This window comes from Leptidea sinapis, chromosome 19, assembly GCF_905404315.1.
Source record: "Leptidea sinapis chromosome 19, ilLepSina1.1, whole genome shotgun sequence".
Lineage (NCBI taxonomy): Eukaryota > Metazoa > Arthropoda > Insecta > Lepidoptera > Pieridae > Leptidea > Leptidea sinapis.
In genome coordinates this window covers 7,330,546-7,349,237 of record NC_066283.1, presented here as the reverse complement: position 1 = coordinate 7,349,237, position 18,692 = coordinate 7,330,546, and the positions used below count along the sequence as shown (strand labels likewise).

Below are 18,692 nucleotides of genomic sequence, written 5' to 3'. Positions count from 1 at the left end.
TTAATTCAAACAATACAGTATAATACAAAAATAGCAATATCGTACTTAACAGTAAGGACACAAAGCTTAGTTTGCAATAAATTGTATCCGGATCCAGGTCAAACCGTTTACCCGGACATAAAGATGATCGGTCGGGAACAAGCAAAGTTATCGCGCTGTTTGAAGTTCATTGAACCATTATTGTGGTTTGTGGCGAGTGTTGGGATCACTTTGTGGGCATTGATGCTAGTAGGAAGCTACTAATATTTCTAGTCGAATTTACAAATCAAGTAATAAAATAGAAACCCCAAAACACTTCGTGAATGTCGCAATTCGGCACAAATAAACTCGCAGATTCCTATTTGAAACTTATTCCTATATATCTTGGTGTAAATACAGGGTTTCAACGGAAAATATTAAAGTAGGAAATGAAGATAATTCTTCATTTCAAGGTATTTCCTCCAACGGATCAGCCTAGCTATCCAACGCAGAAATATTGCCAGTCTGTATTCTTGGGACACTTTCTCGTAGTCATAGTTTTAATTTAATTTCCACGTTGGATAGCTAGGATGATCCGTTGTACGAAATACTTTGAATTGAAGAATTATCTTCATTTACTACTTTAGTAGTTAGTTAGTCCGAAATAGCTGCCACCGCTTGGGTTTCCGGTAGCCCTATTTAGGCGCGTAGATAGTACTTTGTACATTCTTCGCGCCTCTGTGCCCCACGGGCCAAGAGTCTCGACGCCTAATAGCACAAAGATAAATAGCCTCGCATCGACATATTTGCGATGTTTGCTGTCTTCAGCAGTCGAAGCAATAGCCCTAGCACCCACTGACGTAACTTTTGTTTTGAATAAATGTTATAATATCTATTCTTCATTAGAAGATTAATGTTAGAACCCAACAAGAACATGACTGTGAAGATTAAATGATGAATGCATAGATTGTGAAGTTTTTGGTAAAATAACAATATCCCGAACAGAATTCGTGACGTTTCAAATGTAGATTGTTTTAGAGATAGATTAAACTAGAGAAGTACAGTAATTATCATTATCAGTGAATCAAGATTAAACGTTAATGCCTCACCCGCTCACCTAACGACCACTCAATCTTGTTGACTGATCAAACGGTAACTTAAACTCTATCAATGTTCTCGTTTAACTTGGTTCTGTATACGACAGTTTTGATGCTCCAGAGTCCCGATAAACAGAACCATACTCGCATGTATATTATATATTATACAGGACTTTTTTTATGACAATAAGGGACGAGACGAGCAGGACGTTCAGCTATTGATACGCCGTACCCATTACAATGCAGTGCCGCTCAGGATGCTAGAAAAGCCCAAAAATACTGAGCGGTACTAAAACTGCGTTCGTCGCCTTGAGACATAAGATGTTAATTCTCATTTGCCCAGTAATTTCACTAGCTACGGCGCTCTTCAGACCAAAACACAGTAATGATTGCACATTACTGCTTCACGGCAGAAATAGGCGCCGTTGTGTCCATAATCCAGCCGGCATCCTATGCAAAGGAGACTCGCACTTGATGTACCCTTGTTGATATTTTCCTCGAGCGAGAATACTACAGAGGAAGTAGTTAACAAAACACGTATTATTAAAAAGGAGGACGAACGAGCGTACGGGTCACCTGGTGTTAAGTGATCACCGTCGCCCACATTCTCTTGCAACACCAGAGGAATCACAGGAGCGTTGCCGTATCGTCCCGAAAACACAGCACAAGGAAGCTCATTCCACAGCTTTGTAGTACGTGGAAGAAGCGCACAGTGGAGTACCGTTACACATCTAGATGATGGGGATGATATCCTAACTTGCTGCTTGTCGTGCGAAGGTGGAATTCGGCGGCAGGAATCAGGTTAAACAGCTCTTCGGAACTCCCCGTTTTAAATGCGGTAGAAGACGCCCAATTAATCGACGTCTCTACGCAATGCCAAGTGATCCAGCCGTTCACAGAGATACTATCGAAGTAAATAAGATTAGAATAGTAAGTAGTTTAGAAGATTGATAACTAATAATTTTTTTTTTGTTACAGTCGGATGGGCGAACCCAGTCCCCCAAGATCCACTCATCTCGAACTCCCCCAGAACCTACCGCAGGTAACTCTTCATATATATACTCGTATTTAGGAAAGTGACAGTAAATAACCTTGAATTATTGTGGTAATGTATTTTTTTTCCAGTAATTAGCTACGGCGCCCTTCAGGCTGAAATTTGCTTACTAATTACTGTGATATCCCTGATACTGGATTGGTTAATTTCACCATTAATAATAGTTGAATAATGTTATGTCTTGTGACAGGTGACAGCATGACGGTCGCCCGCGGCGAGGAGTCCCCCGAGCGGCTGGGCGGAGCCCTACGCAGGCTGCACTATCGCGCTAGCAGACGATCTCACTCCGCCGTCAGGCATCACACCACCACACCCAAGGTACTTACCTCCTCTGTTTTTTACAAATAAACACAGCATGCACAGAAAAAAATATCGTTTCTCATACATGCATGGAAATATTGTCATTATTTTCGAAGAAAGAATACGCGAAGTATCGTATTTTCGGACAACGAAAATCAAATCTTCAATTCAAGTTTTTTGAATTTCGAACATTACAACGCTCCTGCAATGAGTATGATAAATAAAATAAAAATAAAAAAGTCTTTTATTCCCATACTAAATTACATAATTACATAATTATGTTAAGCTAAATTTAAAAATTAAAACAAACTTATAATTATTGTTAGTAAACTTAAATTAAACCTAATATTATAAGAACTTAAAAAGAGAATAGTTTTATGTTAGTTTTTTTTTCTGTTTTTTAATAATAAATGTTTAATTAGTAATATGGGCCCCTCTTTGGGTGAAGGCCTCCTCCATTTTTTTCCACACTATTCGGTCTTTGCCCAATATTACCCACTCTTTTCCAGCGTATTCAATCACATCATCAACCCACGTCTTACACGGTCTTCCAGCTTTTCTAATGCCCACCCTCCATCCAAAGAAAAATAATTATACGAGTATAGAATAAGTTAATAATTAAACAGTTTTTTTTAAATTAATAAATGAGTGGTTTATATTTTTATATACAGTTACATTAATTTACCAATTACAATATTAGAAAAGATTACCAATGTTGGTGCAAATGGTCATGCGGAATTTGGATAAGGAATTAGGAAATATTCTGTCTGAATTTTAAATGTTACATAACCGTGGGACTGGGGAATTGGTACCTAGGATCGTTCGACGAAGTGGAGAACAGAGTGGAGAAAAAGGCTTACGTGTTATTCTTACTGGTTGGTACTCTTAGACTAAATTGATTTAGCAAATTAGTTCAGTCAATAAACCCGTTCAGTAGTTTATGAGTAAACAGAACATCTAGAATTTCCGTACGTTCATCCAATGTGGTCGTTTTGAAGAAAGCCAGCGCTTCTTTGTAAGAAGAAATTTTCTTGGTTTTAATCATAAACTAGCTGGTAGCAGCGACTTCGTCCGCACTCACCAGTGCAACCATATAACCAGCTATTGGTGTTCCAATACCACATGCATACAAGAAACAAAACAATCATATATCTATCATCGTCAAGGTAGCGTTCATAACGACAATGGTCGAACGTAACGACCGTTTTTTACCGACTTTTCAAATTCGACTACCACGATTATGTTTTTTTTTTATTTTGCAGGTTCACTTAAAGCATATAACACTCACAAAGAATGTGGCAATAATTATAAAAAAAACCCGCTGAGTTTCTTGCGCCCGTTCTTCTCAAGTCTGAGGCACACTATTTCGAATGACTGGTACTGACTTTTGACGTTCAATAAGCGGTTTGAAATCCAATTTTGAATAAAAATATTTGATTTTGAAATTGAACCTTACAAACAACCAATCGTACCTCTTTATAATATTTGTTATAGATTAAAATTGCGATTTTGGCGAAATGACCTTTTCTGTTTTTCCCACAGTTTATATAGATTAATGCGTCTACTGTACTTGATAATCTTTAAATGACTTATTTACATTTATTTAAATACGTTGTGTGTGGCAATAAGATTCTTGCGCCTTCTTCTCATATTGCTAAACTTTTTCGATATGGTTAATGTATTAAGCTTTTACATTCATAAGTGCCATTTTTTGACCTGTATGAATAGTAATTCATTTATATTATAATGTACTAGCGGACCTAACGTTCTTAGCTGATCTCTACTCGGCGAAAGGAATATTTCTATCAAATTTCAAGTCTCTACGCCTTATGGTTCCAGAGATATTGTGATGAGTGACTATATACGTGGAAATCTCTTTTATATTTATATAGATATAGATAAATACTTGCCTTTTTATTTATTTATTTTTTTATTTCAAAAATAATGAATGCAAAAATCCTCTATCACACCTGGAATTAAATTTGTGAACGATTTCATAATATACGATATAAATTTCACAAAACTGCGTAATTTCTAATTTTAAAACTCCACTATTTAAAAACTTAACCTAGATTGCAAACTCTCGATTTTCTATATTATTTAATAGAAAAGCAGCGTGATTCATGTTACGCCCAGAAGGCCCTTTATTATGCAAATTATTGTAAAGGTTGGCGGACACTTGTTGATTGAATTTTGCATTGTTATGGTTATCAATTTTTTTATTTTCATTATTACTGTTTTTATATAATGTCAGCTTTTGGTCTACCTCGGATTAACTCCAACTTTATAGTGTGTGTCCAATTAAATAGTGTGTTTCTCCTGAAATAAACAACAGCTTTTTAAATAATATCGGCTGAAATTTTTACTTAAGTTTTAAGAATTGCATCTTAGTCTAAATCATTCTCGCAGTAAAGGCATTTAAAGTGTACACGATGACTATCTATCTATCTAGATACCTGGTTGAACGAGAAAGAAAGACAGATGTTTAGAAAAGTTTATGAGTTTATAGAGTGTGGTTCGAATTGTCCTTCGGAACAGTTAATAATAGTTATAGTTAATAAATCATTGTATTTCTTGGATCCAATAATCACGACCATCATGTTCACGAAGCATCCTTACACAAACAATGAGTTCAAGTTCTAAAAGTTGATCCAACATACGATTATTTATATTTATACAGTTAATTATTTATAAATTCTTACGAAATGATTTATATTATTTAAACAATACTGATATATTGAATGCAGCACCTTACAAACTAAATTATGTATATTACAGCAATTGTAAAATACTCTTTATTATGTTCTTCTCACTAGCTAAACTTTTTACGAACATATGGTAAATTCACTAATTTAAAAGAAATATTTGTAGTGACGATTCGAAAGCGTTTAGTTTAACGACTAATTGAATAAAGTTTATTTGGCTTTGACTTTGAACACTGCCTGTTAGATGCGATAGAGGGCGCACAATTCAATTATTCCGTATTCTCGTGCCGGTGTGCGCTCACCACGATTGTACTATGCGGTGGTTGATTGGAGCAGCGTGCACTAATGCAGCGTTAAGTAATGTGGCGTTAATAATTGATTGGGTTTCCTGTGCCGAGCTGTTGTGACTATAATGACTCACTAACCTAACTAATGTTACCGATGCACGACACTGCTTGTTGTTGATTAGGTATAGTGTCCTAGATAAAGAAGTCAGTAGTATAAGATATTGTTAAATATTTAACCCCTTATTCATTATGGTCCGCTTATTTTAAACAGCCGCTTAGGAGTGTTTTGTCTCATTCTGACTTAGGTCAAAAGAAGAAGATAGAGTGAGAATTAGTAGTGCTTTAAGTTAGCAGACTATTATGAATAAGGGGGTTAGATTAAACAGTAAGCATAGTTGTTAAAAGTAGTAGTTTTTTTTTAACTTTTTACTTTTTAGTGTCATTTTTTCAGAATTTTTTTAAGTACCTATGGGAAGGTCTTAAACAATATAGATCCCCTGTTATGTTCTTGTGGGACACTCAAATTTCGTGAAGGTGAAGGTCGTTTGTTAGCTTTGAATGACAGGTAGCCTAAGACCCACCTATCGGCAAACGTTTTAATAATAATAATATATGACGAGGGTAGACGAAAGAACCTCTGTATTGTTTTTAAATGGTGTGACGTCATTACTGTTGACTTCTAAAGAAAACTACACGAGTAGGTATTGTATTACTTTCGTTTATTCAACGGGCAGCGTTGCGACGTCCCAGAGAGGTCCGTACCGTACGACAGCCCGAGCATGACTGACCCAAGTGTATTTTTTTTTTTTTTTTTTTGCGCCCAGACAAAGGGAAAGGGCTACCCTCCGGGATTACGAAGGGAGGGAGGTGGTGAATGCTCATGCATACCAACGCAGCCTAAGGCTGCGTTGGTTATGTGGGACTCACGTAAGAACCTAAGTGCCTACCCACTAAACACCACCTGAGGTTGGCTTTGGGCAGTGTGCCCTCTAAGCCTTCATCGTAGGCGACCATCTCTCGGGGAAGAGAGGCGCAAGCGGCACTCCCTAGGGAGTGTTCGCTGGGAATGCACAGAAGGTGCTGTCTAATAGAGATTTGGCGACATCAGAAGGATGATCACAAACGGGAGGTGAGGCTACATGTATCTGGTACCTGTCAATCCAGGTCAGACGAAAGATTGAGAGAGGACAAATTTAAAAATAGTGATTTGGTTAGATCGAGTGATACGCCCCTAGGCTTCACTCGTACCGCACTATGTGGTAAGCGTTAAGCGCTTTAGGTATTACAAGGAGGCCACCAAATGGTGGTGCTCCGCCAGCGCAAAGAGGCGCTCCTTGGAGGACTTAGCCGTCCTGAGTTTCCGTGCCAGGACGGATATTTCTTGAATGTCGACTTCGCCTAGTGAGGCGTAGATCTCTTCCAGGTCTTTCAGGGTGCTTTGCACCTGTGATTGAGCCTGGGGAGGTACTGCCCGCCTGGGGCCACTGAAGGTGGCCGGGGCGGGGCGGGAGTAGACATTGAATGCCTGAGAGGGAGGGGCTGATTGTCTCCATGAGGTGGAGAGTTGGGGCCCGACAGTTTTATTCCTCATATGAGGAAAATGGGATTGGGTGTTAGAGGCCAGAGGTGGCCTTTGTTTTGGCGGCCTGGAAGTCTGCTTATTAGCAGTCTTCGGGGCGGAACGAGGGGCACAAGGGCATCCGTGATAATTCGCGGTGTGGCCCTCCTGCCCGCAGAGCACGCATGCGGGAGGTGTTACCTCGTCGCGAGTGCGTTTGCACTCTTTGGTGCTGTGGGGTTCGAGGCACTTTACGCACCTGGGAGGAGCAGAGCAGTTTGCCGCTGCGTGGCCATACATCTGGCAGCGGTGACATTGACCGGGGAACCCCCGCTTGTGTGGGGCTTCCACACGTATGTTGGAGAGCCCACATACGGTGAACTCTCCTTTGAAAAGTTCCCTGGCTTCAGGGACGTTAGTTTGAATGACTAACGCTAACGGGTATTTCTTCCCGGTACGGCTGTACATTTTATGTACAGCCTCGACCGGAAAGCCTTTCTTGACAAGGTCCTCCTGTATGAGCTCATTAGAGAGCTCGTACGGGAGGCCTCGGAGGACAGCCTTGACCTTGCGCTCTTCCGGGAGCGCATAGGTGTGGTAAGGCACGTTGTTACGCGAGAGGAGGAGGGTGAGGTTGCGAAAGTCGTCCGTGGTCGGTACGACTATGCGTATTGCCTCACCTGTGTTTGAGGCACGGGTGTATCGCACCTTGTGATCGGTGCAAAGTTGGGCTACATATGTCCACTTTGCCTTATCACGGAGAAAGATTGGCGGTGGAGGCTTGTTGCTAGGGTGGACGGGCGAGCGTGTCGCCGGTTGGCAAGAGGAGGGGACCGAGTCCGGGGGTAAACTAATGTCGAGGGACATTAATGGTACTGGGTGGGAAGAGGAGGTTGAAACCTTGTCAGACGCGACGCGCTTGGCCTGACGCTTCTTTCTGGACTGAACCAGTTGGAATGAATCGTCTGAGGGACGATACGGATGGAGAGAGGTGTCGAGTACGGAACCAGTGAGAGTTCCGTTATCTGATTCCTCCGAGGAGGAATGGACTGGCCGCTTGCGGCCGCAGGAGGCGGAGTCGGAGAACTCCATGTCCTCGGAAGTAACTTTGTGAGCGGAGGGCTCATCGGGGGACGCGGGGGAGTCAGCAAGGGGCCGACTTTGAGTGTTAACCGCGGTGGAGATGAAGATATCGAGAAGCGACTGGTCGACGTGGATATTTGCGGCTTTAAGCAAAGCCGCAATCTGGATTATAAGGGCGTTGCGAGGGTCCGCTGATGGAGCCATACTGATGGAGAAGCCTCCCCGCCGAGGGCAGGGGGCAACGGGGTTGGAAGTGGCGCGGCTATCCCTAATGGTTATAGCCGCGAACCGTCACCCTTGGGAAAGCCCAAGTGCAATGGGATCGGGTCGTCCGGTTTCTCTCAGGTCAGGAGGCCTGAGAAACGCACCGGGTCAACGTTAGCCGAGTTAGTTGTCACCGTTAGGTATCCTTCAGCTCAACCGCGATGGCACGCAACTCACTTACTACAATAAAAATTGCTGTAAACAAGCTGCGGGCCGGAACGAATTCGACGTAACCAGTCGAACTTGGCGTAGAATACCTCGTACCACACGTAGCGGAGCTGCGTAGCGTAGCACTGGGCGTAGCGTGGCGGCGTAGCGGGGCGTGAGCACAGGCGCGTGTAGTTGTCTGCTCGGCGCGGGGGCCGAGACGAGAAAATGACGACGACCGACCCAAGTGTCGACCGTGCGGCTATATTTATAGGATCCGGCGCACGTGCTACTCCACGTGTTTTGAAATGCGGCCGTATTTATGGGGCTCGGTGCACGTGCACGTGTTTTCAATTCATGTTGTTTTTACAATAATTTCACAACACAATGTAATTAAAGGATGAATTGTGAACAAATTTTAACTAAAATTAGTTAAACTGAATTATTCTCGTTTTTATAATAGGTGTGTTGTACTATTTGCGCCGATATATTCAAATTCAATTATCCAAAAAAATTTTTCAATAATCAAAACTACTGGGCCAAAATACGTCAAAATTTTATGGGACTAAATAGGAAACATTCCGCATCAAACTAAAGAAGAATTACGTAATTCGGATCATAAATCTCATCGAAATCATACATACATAAAGAAAACTCCAAAAAAACCGTACACAAACCACAATTACATTATCTACGTCAACAAAAATTTTCATAAAAATGTTCTTAAAATGAAAACTACTTGGCAAAACAATGTTAAAATTTATGGGACCAAATGGCATCTATTCAAATGACATCATAAATCTCAACGTAATCCGTGTACATACATAAAAGAAAATACAGATCGAATTGAGAACCTCCTCCTTTTCGAAGTTAGTTAAAAATAATAATGAAATCTGTTAGGATTGTCGAAAAAAATCTTCGAGCACTATTATTGGACTCTCAAATAAAATGGATCCCCAATTCCCTCACTGGGCGCAGCATACTGTTCTGAAAACACGACACGATGACCTGCTAAAATAATTTCTTCAAATTTTTGACTGTTTGTTCTCCATTGTTGGGGACCCGAGCGAGGCTTGACTTTTGTGGATATTCTTTCACATTTCTATTCAGCGCATTAACCTACAATTGTAGAATTCGGTGCAACATTGTACCTGCATCCAAGCAAAGTATCCTGTATATCTTTATTATCCTGTTCCGTACTTAATTTTTTAAGCACAGCCTCTTAAGAGTTCCCCGGTCCGTCTATCGTCAACGCGAATATTTCTTATCTATATATATAAAAATGAATTGCTGTTCGTTAGTCTCGCTAAAACTCGAGAACGGCTGGACTGATTTGGCTAATTTTGGTCTAGAATTAATTGAAAGAATATTTTAAAATGAATTTTGTATCTGTCTAACTTTCTCAGGAGTTCCTAAAACAAACTTAATTTTAGTTCATAGATTAACTACAGTTGATGATGATACTATGATGGCAATACAACGTTTGCTGGGTCCGCTAGTATAAAATAATTCTTGATAAGCATTCTGTTTGTATGCAAAATGTGACGGTTTGACCCCTCAATATACGCTCGCAATTCACTTTTATCTATTATCAGCAACACTCTCCGACAAAATGAAAACACAAGACTTCCATTTCCGGAAAAAAAAGATATTGTATTTTTTTTTTTTTTTTATCGAATCAATATTCCAGCTTTAACATCCAATATTTACAATAGATTTTGAAAGTCACTTTGTAGATCATACTAATGGCCATGTAGATCATCTATAAGTAATTAAAAATCGTTAATTGTTATGTTTTAAATTAGTTAAAACTTCAAAACAATTATAAACGTATTTATGTTTTGAAACAACTTTGTTAAAACTCCGAGTTTGTTTAAAACTCAGCAGAGAATGCATTTATAATTGATTGTATGGAATTGCTTTGAAATTTAATTAGGCTTTTGTTTAAGTTGTTTCGAGTTTCTAATTGGTAAAAGTATTTAGAGAAATTAGTGTACGCCAAAGGGTCATTAACCGAATAACAGGGACGTTGGTGACAACGAAGACGTAGACCACAGCCATCTTGAATTAGGCTAGACTATTTAATGTTTAGGTGCGTCTTAACATTAAGGGAGGGGTGGGGGAGGGGTCTTCTTGGAGTATCCATATTCTCCAAGAAGACCCCTCCCCCCATCTCAGCTTTTTACTTCGGAATTGAGAGGGAGATGCAGTGCCGCTTAGAATTCTTGCAAAACCTAAAATTCTGAGCGGCACTACATTGCGCTCGTAACCTTGAGACGTAAGATGTTAAGTCTCATTTGCCCAGTAATTACACTAGCTATGCCACCCTTCAGACCGAAAAACACTAATGTTTACACATAACTGCTTCAGGGCAGAAAAAGGAGCCGTTGTGGTACCCATAATCTAGCCGGCAAAGGAGCCACTCACTGGTAAAAATACATACATAAATAAATATACAGTTGAAAAGTGTAATGGTTGCTTGTTTGAAACAACATCCATGAGGAATAGGAATAGAGCATAGACTTATAGAGAATATACTATTCTATAAAAACACAAAGCTTGCAAGTGACAGGAATTAATCTTTAACGGAGATACAGCAAGATAAAAAGGGAAAATGTTATTGTAACCGAAATTAATATTACTTAGTTGGTAATATAAAAAAAAAATACAAAGATATCTGCTATTTTATAGTGAGAACACTTGGAAATATTGTATAGAGATATTTTATATATTATAGAAGTACTTTTGAAGAAGTTATTACAATTTAAAAATAGAATTAAATTTTTTTCGTTGTCGTTGATTTATCTTTAAATTTTGAGACACGATAACTGCAGAATACAATACTGCACTCTATAATAGGCGTCAACATAAAACTATTGTGAATCGCGGTAGTATATATAATTACAGAATTGTACATACTATTTTTAAAGTGAAACTTTTATTACATCGTCTCAAACTTTTTCGTCTGTGTGTTGCATGTCGCGTGACGGTCGGGCGGCGCCTATAGTTCGCAGCAGCTGACCGTGTAGTGTATTACTCTAGTGTGTGGAGCGTTTTATTAATTGTGGGATCCCCGGTCAGTCAGTCTGACAGTAATTTTATTTAGGACTGAGCTCGCGAAAATTACAATTCACATTAAGATTTGGGGCAGGATATTAATATTCGGCGTTATTCACTGGCTAAGTTATAATCTCTGTTCTGCTGACAAATCCTAACTATAGTACTTTAGAACAGAAGCGAATACGTAATATTATGTCCTTGTAAATTTCTGCGTGTGTTTCAAGACACCCAAGCATTAACCATGCATAATAAATATTATTTAAAGGACGGATAGATACAATAATAAAAAAATGTAACAATACAATCAACAAAAATAGGTATGAAAGTCTTATGACTAAATTAAAAGCGATCTCTTCCAGGCAACAATAGGATAAAGAATAAAAGTTTTAAGTTTTTTAAGTTATGGAAAAATCCAAATCGTATGTTAAATAATAATAAAAATAAATTAAATAAAATTACATTAATATATTGTAATACGGAACATTATATTATAGTGTCACAAAACACTATTAAATATATTTTCGTGAATATATTATGTAATTTTAATGTATAAATGTTATGCAATAAAGAATATTAAATATTATACAAAATTTATTGAAGTAGGCGTTATTTTGCGAAAATCCATAATTATCCAAAATATTTCGCGTTTTCTTGAGTGTTTATTCCTCCAATATTCGTCTTCAAACAATTCGACACGTGTTTCGCTTTTACACATCCTCAGGAGATGTCGACTCGCCAAACTCTGGCACGGGACTTGGATTTGACATTTGGATAATTATTTTACAGTTTCCTTAGTACTACTATAGCAAACGTTTCCGAAATTAATTGTATACTTTAGTTTATGTTTGAAAAGTAGTGACACAATACAAGTAATGGAACTGTAGCGTAACTCAGGCTTCTCCTCCAAATTTATGAAGGCATAAAGGGCATTTATTTTCTGAAAATTGATTCCTTTAGAATTCTTTTTGATGTTATTTCTAATATACTAGATACTACTACCGCTTCGGAAACAAATGGCGCTCTGAGAGGGAAGAAGCGGCGGAAGAAACTCTCCCAGCATTCTTTTTTTGCACTTTTTTCAATTAAAATATACTATATTGTACAGTCATTTCTATCGCTATAAAATAATCACAATCTAGTCCCAGGCTGTCCGATCATTTAGATATTCAGCAGTGGAGTAATAGGATTTACGACAGAGCCATTTTTTTATAAAACATTTAAATTTATTTATAGATAATGCCTGAACAGTGGCTGACTTTATTATAGAAGTGTATACATTTACCCTTAAAGCTATAATGTATCTTATGAAGCCTACTAGAATAAGTTACAAGCAATCCCTTATTTCTAGTGTTATAATAATGAAAATCACTATTAAGAGCAAAAAGGTGACGATTTTTGTGAACATATATTAAATTTTCATAAATGTACTGACAATGAACAGTCATAATATTTATTTCTTTAAATTTTTCTTTGAGAGACTGTCTATAACCAAGCTGATAATAGCACAGCAACAGCTCTCTTTTGCAGAGCAAACACTATATCAATGTCAGCAGCATGACCCCATATTAAAATACCGTACGACATGATGCTGTGAAAGCTTATGTCTAGGCGGAGCGTTAGGGTTGGTACTAATTTAACTAGAACGGTGACAAGTTTCAGCGGCGTACGGCGTGACACTGAATAGCTGCAGCCTTGCAAAACTCTCTAAGAAAAAAGCGATTCACTGTGCAGTCATTGATAGATTCACAGATGACGGCTATACCTAATCTTGTAAAAAAAACGACGTTTAAAAAAACCGACTTCAAAAACTCAAAAGTATAAAATAACTTAATAGAGATTTTATTTAATACACATCTTATAAAAATCTTATACCTTTAATTTTAATAAACTACTTTCATTTGTATGAGCTCCCTATTGATAAGTGAGAGAGATAAGTGAGTAAGATAGCTTTAAGTCGTTGCTTGCCCGCTTGGGTTCTTTGGTTCTAGACGAAGCTATCCTGCTCAAAGTCACGCGTGCCGAGTGTAGGTACCTGCTATTAAATTTGGCTTGGCACCGACTTCAAACCATCAATAGGTAGCACATACAAATAATAGTATTTTATTACAATTTAAGGTGGATTTGCATAAGAGGTGTATTAAATTAAATCTCTATTAAGTTATTTTATTTTTTGAAGTCGGTTTTTTTAAACTTAGTTTCTTTTTTCTTTTTTACTTTTTAGTGTCATTAATCAGGTAAACTATAAGATTTCGTTGCTTTTCATTGTCATAAATAGTATTTTTTTTAAGTTGCTGTGGGTAGGCTGACAAAGGTTCCGCGTGCCATAAACAATATAGATCCCCTATTTCACGTTCTGGTGAGACATTTAATATCGTGAAGAACGTTTGTTAGCTATGAATGACAGATAGACTAAGATCCACTTATCAGCAAACAGGCTTATAATAATAATATATAATCAAACTAAATGATAACTAATATTTAAAGACTAGCTGATACTCGCGACTTCGTCCGCGTACACACACGACTAAGCACGTAGTACTTTTAAAAATCGTTGTCTCTTAAAACTTTATTTAAAATGAAGATATCGCAATCAATTTTTTAAATCAGAAAAAATTATTGGAATCGATCCAGTAGCTTTTCCATGATGCGCGCAAACAAATGAAAACCTCTATCATTTAATTTTCATAGACTACTTGTAAAATATAATACTACTGTAGCTTTAATAGTTAAAATGAGTGTTTATTTGAAATAATCTGCCCAATCATATTTAGGAAGCCGTATCTACTACTGCAACGGGCTTCCTACATATTAAATATCCTATGAATCTTAAATCTACCGCAAGATTAACCCAATAACCAATAGTAAGTTATAAAACTACACGTGACAAAATGGCGCCTTTTTTGCTGTCAAACACTGTAACCATAGACTTAAAATATACTAGCGTAGAGACGATCTGACAGCTCGGTAATGTGAACTAATTTTCAATTGCCAATGTGTCCGTTATTTAGTGGTCAAAATTAAAAACACTAAGGAGCACGGGCGAGTAAAAAAAGAAGGACTCCGCGCCGTGATATTAGCAAGTGAAGCACAAGCTAGGTGTGTGCGGTTACGGGGGATACAAGTTACACAATTTTTTCTCCTTTAAATAATCATTTATGGCCACAAATACTCATATAGTATCGTTTTAACACTTTTTCACAACGCACGACGGCATTTTTAAAATATTTTTTTGGGACGCAAACTGATCTGTCACACACGATGACAATTCCCATAATGGCTGCCTATCGGCCTGTATTAGTGTAAGTGTGTGCGTGGGGCTATGTATTTACACGTTAATGGGCTTGTTTTGATGCTACACTGTTATGTATGGTGACACGGAGTCCTTATTTTTTATTAGTCCGTGACTAAGGAGATAATCACAAGCGTGACTAATTCATTACGGCTTGTCAATTGAAAAATGGGTTACAGGAATAATAGATTCGCTATCCTTTTCTATGTTGTTATAGCACCGTTGGTCTTCTCTCTCTCTCACACTTTGTTTGTCTAGTATTCTGTTAGTCTCTGCTGTTAGAAGCCTTAGATAATTTATACGTCTTTTCTTTAATGAAAGGGACGAGACGAGCAGGACGTTCAGCTGATGGTAGTTGATACGCCCTGCCCCTTATAATGCAGTACAGCTCAAGATGATTAAAACATCCAAAAATTCTGAACAGCACTATAACTGCGCTCGTCTCCTTGAGACATAAGATATCAAGTCTCATTTGCCCAATTATTACACTAGCTATGGCGCCCTTCGGACCGAAACACAATAATGCTTACACATTGCTGCTTCACGGCAGAAATAGGCGCCGTTGTGGTACCACTAAATCTAGCCGGCATCCGGCGCATAGGAACCTTCCACTGGTAAAAACTTCTAGATAGAGTCTCTTGCTGTTAGACAACCGATAAAAACAGGCCAGGAATATTAGTTTAGTGTGCGTGACAAGCTACGACTAACACACGCGATTTGTATGACACTTTGTGTTGGGGTGCGTGAATTACTCAAAATCGAGGTTAGTTCTAAAGTAATTTTTTTTCGTTGTTTTCACAGCTGTCATAGTCTATCTAGACGTATAAATGGTCTAAGGAGCGTTATTGTGTTTTGGTTAAAATGGCACCTTATCTAGTGACACTATTATTGTCTTAAGGTGATAAAAATAATTTCGATGTCATCTAAGTATGTCACACATAGAATTATTTGGATTTTTCAAGAATCTAATGGTTCTGCTTTGTAATGGACAAAGCGTATCTTTGTTTATGACAATAAGGGTCGAGACGATTAGGACGTTCAGCTGGTGGTAATTGATACGCCCTGCTCATTACAATACAGTGCCGCTCAGAATTCTAGAAAAACCCAAAAATTCTGAGAGGCACTATAATTGCGCGCGTCACCTTGAGATGTAGTCTCATTTGCTCAGTCATTTCACTAGCTACGGCGCCCTTTCGACCGAAACACAGTAATGCTTACACATTACTGCTTCACCGCCGAAAATGTCACCGTTGTGGTACCCATTCATAAACTAGCCGGATTCCTGTGTAAAGGAGGTTACATCACTCGTCGCGTGACTTGTTCTTTTTAAGCTAATACAATGTCCTGTAAAACTGTTTACACTGTTTGTCTACAGGATCGAGCGAGTCTCATACAATAAATCCTAAAATTAATTTTACAACTGTAAAATAAATAATTCTTCTTCAATAGTATTTTACATTTATATTTGTTTCGTTCGCGTCGGATGTTCCCCGGCAAACTATTTAGCAGATCTGAATTATTTTTTTTTTATCACCGAAGTAATGTCAACTTTAGCTACCTCGAGTTTGCCTGATGTCATCGAACGGGTGCCATGATTATGATTAAGTAAGGATGGCCTATAATTTAAGGCTAATAGATATTTGTGCCTTTTACTTAATGGGTGTATATTATTACAAATCTATATACTTATATGAAAAGGAACCCAAATTTCTCCTGATTACGCTATCACTTAACGGCTTTACCGATTTCATTCATCTAAAACTTCTGAAGTAAAACTTCTTTAGGCGCGACTACTAGGTAACTGAACGACAATGCAAAGGAACCGGAAGTCCGTTACGGCAACATCCGGTTTTTTAGTTTCTTCGTCCATTATTAGGACAGGCAAAGGGTTTGAGCCCATACAGCCATATTCGTTAATATACAATAACGACGTTGTATTGATATGTGGTAATTAATAATCTAACCGTATTTTTTTTAATTTTCAATTATTTTATTTAATGAGTGAAAATTTTAAGACGTGCAATTGGTATTAATGAGTAATAAATACAATAAAAAATGAAAATAATTATCAGTTAAATGAAATGGCGGAATCCCAGGACCAATTTACTCTTTCTCTCTTTCTCTCTTTCTCTTTTAAATAAGAATAAAAGAGAAAATCAAGAACCTGATAATGACCTGACCTCTAAAAAGTGCAAGTGTTTATTTTCTAATGAAAAATATCAATACAATTTTATACCATTATCTATACTACCATTATGAAGATTTTTTTTATCCTAGGTAGAGAATGAAATGCCAACTTTGCTCAAGAGATGAGGTTCCAGCGTTTCCGGAAAAAAAAATAGCAGAAAATCTAACAATGCTCCTAGGTCTTCAGCAATACGTGAGTGCTTAGTTCGAAACACGGCTTTAATTAATGTACATGATTATAATGTATTTATGTATCTGTTAATTATTCCTAAAGATTATATTACTAAGTTTTACTTCAACCGCGCGTTTAAGATTACACGCACACACTTTTTTATGTGTTTTCTTATACTTCGTAGAAACTTAAAAAAATAAAAACTATACGACTAATATTATTATAAACGTTTTTAATGTAAACTTAGCCCCAGCGTTGTTTAAAATAACTGTCAGTTGTTTGGCAGTAAGAGACAGATCGCACACCGCCAGGTTTACGGCCGTTCCCATAATTCAGTCCATCTCTTTCTTGAGATAAAAATCTTAACTTTCGTTGACTTTTCTGTCCCAATAAAATTATCGACGGTAACTCACCTTATCTGTGTACGCTGTCTGTCAATGGGACGACGTATACCTTACCAGAGTTGTAAAGTTTGTATGGAAATTGCAATTCACGCGTCCCAATATAACGCGATAAGAATGCCTTATCGTGTATATTGGGACAACTTCAGATTATTGACAGCTAATTACTGACAGTAGAAGGTAGTAATTTATCTCTATCTGTGGATATTATATTGGGAACGGCCGTAAGATACTAAATTTTTTTTTTTATTATTTTGAATAGTACAACGTCTACCGGGTGAGCTAGTTTTAAATAACTATTATTTATTTTATTTTTATTTTAAATGCATTTACATGAAGATTTTGTTTTTTTGTTAACTCATCACATACATAATTTACATTTCATAACATCAATATACGATTTGCAGCGCTTACCCAAGATGCCATGGAATTTTCCATGCACGTCTAAGGAATGTCATATCTATGCTGTTTTTGATTATCCTCGTCAATATTGTTTTAAAGAGTCACTTCTTTGACCTTCCTTTATTGTGTCACTCAGTGCCTCTGTATGTGCTATCAGCTTTGCAGTGATTGTACTCGTTATACTGACGACCCATATAGCCCCGTGGTTAGTCAACCTGCCCACTTAGCTAGAGGTGTCGAGTTCGAATCCCGGTAGGTGCCAGCATTTAATTAACATGGACGTTTGTTTCCGAATCATGGATATTTATATATATTTATGTATGTTTAAGTAAGTATATTGTATTAAATATTTCGTTGTCTTGTACCCAGTGCAGGCTATGCCTAGTTTGGTGCAAGATCATATGTGTAAAACTGTGTCAATATTTTATCATATGTTTGTGGATATAACACACTATACTAATTTAAGCCCACAATTTTCGTGGAATAAAGTCGGAATCCGCACTGTAAACTTTATGTAAAAACCATGTAAAAAGTATGTACAAAATAAAATTTAAATTAATCTACAGTAAAAATATAAATGTGAAAGTTTGGATGGTTGTTACTCAATCATGCCAGAATGGGTGAATAGAACTCAATGATATTTGGCACAGAGATAGATTACAGTTTGGCTACTTTTAACCACGGGAAAAATGTACAAAAATGAGCAAGTGTTAACTTTTTTTTTCTGT

The 18,692-nt window shown here is 37.7% G+C and overlaps 1 protein-coding gene across 1 annotated transcript in view; it reads left to right on the top strand.

Annotated features, from left to right (window-relative positions):
* Positions 1 to 2,358: 2,358 nt before the first annotated feature.
* LOC126969794 (uncharacterized) overlaps positions 2,359 to 18,692 on the top strand; it is a 251,226-nt gene continuing 234,892 nt past the window's right edge. The window contains exon 1 of the mRNA XM_050815361.1: positions 2,359 to 2,427. The gene's annotated coding sequence lies outside the window, so the exon portion shown is untranslated. The remainder of the gene's footprint in view (positions 2,428 to 18,692) is intronic.